Source organism: Tupaia chinensis, unplaced genomic scaffold (assembly GCF_000334495.1).
Source record: "Tupaia chinensis unplaced genomic scaffold, TupChi_1.0 Scaffold000277_1, whole genome shotgun sequence".
In the NCBI taxonomy this organism is placed as follows: domain Eukaryota; kingdom Metazoa; phylum Chordata; class Mammalia; order Scandentia; family Tupaiidae; genus Tupaia; species Tupaia belangeri.
The window spans coordinates 803,308-806,342 of NW_006159760.1; the positions used below are offsets into that span (position 1 = coordinate 803,308).

The 3,035-nt window shown below is 35.7% G+C and overlaps 1 non-coding gene and 1 pseudogene across 1 annotated transcript; both read right to left on the reverse strand.

Annotated features, from left to right (window-relative positions):
• Positions 1 to 330: 330 nt before the first annotated feature.
• LOC102470703 (uncharacterized protein C8orf59 homolog) lies at positions 331 to 630 on the reverse strand (annotated as a pseudogene).
• A 751-nt stretch (positions 631 to 1,381) lies between these two features.
• Positions 1,382 to 1,491, reverse strand: LOC114008060 (U6 spliceosomal RNA). The gene has a single exon (XR_003549625.1). It is a non-coding gene; the product is annotated as a U6 spliceosomal RNA (small nuclear RNA).
• Positions 1,492 to 3,035: the final 1,544 nt, after the last annotated feature.

Here is a 3,035-nt window from a genome sequence, read left to right on the forward strand (position 1 = left end):
ACAGAGAGAGGGAAAGTGATACCACAATTTTATCTCCTCCATTCATTACTTGGGATTATGTATGCCCCAAATCTCAACTCTCTCTCTCTCTCTCTCCCACACACACACACACACACACACACACACACACACACACACACAAACACATGCCTGGCATGATTTTCAAGCACTGGGTCTTAGACTCAAACCATGGTCCCATGTGGGAGTCCAACGCTTTAACCGTCACTCCATCTGCTGACCCTCAGAAAGCTCTCTTTATTTATTTATTTGCTTTTTTATAAAACATGCAATTTATTGAATTTTTGGATACTTTGATAAATCATCACTGCTTTACAACTGAGCCATTAAGCTCGTAGCTTCGTCAACATTAACAGGTTCATTTTCATGATACAGCTGAGGAATATGTTCTTTCTGCAGAGATTCAAGGGAAAGGCCTCTTGAAAAGTGTGCTAGTTCTTTTTTGTAGTTTCCAAAGCTTTATTCATTCTTAACTTTTGCATCATTTGTAATGTTTATCTAGTAAAATTTGTAGTAACTGGTTTTGCTTTGTTTTTAGCCTTCACGTTTTTTTTGGCTGGCTATGTGAAAAACTTTCCTGGACTTCTGATCTCTGAATTTGTTCTTGGCCATTGTCTCAGACACCTGTTTGCAGCTACTCAAGCTCCAGGTGACACCCTGGAAAGATCTTTTTTAAATTGTCTACTTTTGTGTTTCCTGAATCTGGAGGACCATATCTCTTTCTACAATTGGGAAGTTTTTGTGTATCTTTTCATACAGTAGGTTTTCTGTGCCACTTTCTATCATCCTTTTGGAACTCTCATGATGTGACTATAGGCTTAATAAGTTATAGAGGCTTTTTTCATCCCTTTTATCTATTTCTTTATCTGAGTGGGTAACCAAAAGCTCTGTCTTCAAGTTCAGAAATTATTTCTTTTGCTTTATCTATCCTACTGCTGAAGCTCTCAACTTTATAGTTTATAAAATTTCATCTATTAAATTCTTCATCTCCAGGTTTGCTTTATATTTTTCTATTATATCTATCACTGTTGAAACTATCATTAATAATATGAATTACTTTTTTGATTTGTGGAATTGTTTACCTGAATACTCTTGTATCTCATTGAGTTTTCTTAAAGTCACTTATGTGAATCCCAAATCAAGCCTTTTTTGTTTCCTTATCTTTGTAGTCTGTTAGCGGAGAATCTTTGGGTTCTTTTGGATGAGTCATGCTTCCTTTTTTTTTCTTACGTATCTTGTGTCTTAGTGCTGTTATCTGTGTGTCTGCTGTAATAATCACTTTGTCTTATTGTATACAGTAGTTTTTTGTAATAAAAAGCCATTTACTTGTAGATTAGCCCTATATTAATAGTTGATTAGTATGAAAAGTATGGAAAGCTTTATAAATTTGCATATCATTCTTGCATAGAGACCATGATTATGATAATCTCTGTATTGATTTAATTTTAGCATATCTGCTGCCGAAGTTAACACTTAGTATACATTTTAAAAATATGTATTGCTATGGGCCAGCAGGTGGCATGGTGTTGGAATCCCATATGGGCAACTGTGGTTCAAATTTTGGATCTGGAAGTTTATTTTCTCAATTTGCCTTTCTCTCTCCATTTCTTTCTCTCTGGTGATTGTACAAGCCTTGAAGTAAATTAATAATAATAATAATAATAATAATAAATAATTCTTGAAAAACATGTACAGCTAATATATTGTTTCTAAAGAAGATAGGTGATTGACTAGAACACTTTATATAAAGAAATGATCTCTTGGGGCCAGCAGGTGGCATGGTGGTTAGGGTGCTGAACTCCAACATGGCTGACCATGGTGAAATTACTGTACCTGGTGGCTTGCTTTCTCTCTCTCCTCTCTCTCTTTCTCTCTGATGAGCACATGTGCCCTATAGCAAAGTTAAAATAATAATAACAATAATAGTAATAAATAATTAAAATATAATGGTCTCAGATTGTGGAAATTTCTAAATTATATTTGTATATATATTTCAACACCTATAAACTAGTCTTTTTTCTTTCTTTTATATTTTTGCTATAGTGTGTATATGCTTCCCAGAGAGATAGAAAGCAAGAAAATTACCCCCAAGGGGGATGGCCATGCCATAATCCCTTCTCCATTTTCCTCTTGGTATTTTGGACATGCACACATGCCCGGTAGGAATTTTAAGCCACTGAGTCTGGGATTTGAACCTCAGTCAACTATGTTGGAGTCCAGTGACATGACCATTAAGTCATCTGCTTGTCCCTATTCTTTTTTTTTTTTTTTATGTTTTTTCCATAAGGTACATGTTCTTGCTAGAAAGAGAGAGAGAGACAGTAAAAGGGAAAGTGAGAAGTCAGGGGGGATGGCCATGCCACAATCCCTTCTCCATTCTCCTCCTGGGATTTTGGGCATGCACATACATGCACCCAGTGTGATTTTCATGCTACTGGGTCTGGGACTCAAACCATAGCCAGCCATGAGGGAGTCCAGTACCTTAACCACTTCACCACCTGCTGGCCCCTATACATTATTTTTAATAAAGAAACAATAAAAAACTTATGTAACAAACTAAAAGCATAAAATGACTGAAACATGATAGAAGTTTATTTCTCATTCAGGTAGAGTATCTCCCTCCCCTTATCTGAGGGAGATTCTTTCTTAGATTCCTAGAGGATGCCTGAAGCTGCCAATAGCATTAAACCATGTATATAGATGTATGGTCTTTTTTTTTCCCCCTGTATTTACACTCCTATGATAAAGTTGAGTTTATAAATTAGGTGGAGTTAAGAGATCAGTAACAGTAATTACCAATAAAATAGATCATTTAAGGCAATATACCATAACAGAAGTTTTATGAATGTGGTCTTTCTCACTCAAAAGATTTTATTGTACTGTACTCTCCCTTCTTATGATGAGGTGAGATAATGAAATGAGATGAAGTGCTGTGAATCACACAGGCATTGTGACATAGCATTATGCTACTTTTGACCTGATGATATGTCAAAAAGAGGATCATCTGCTTTAGAGGA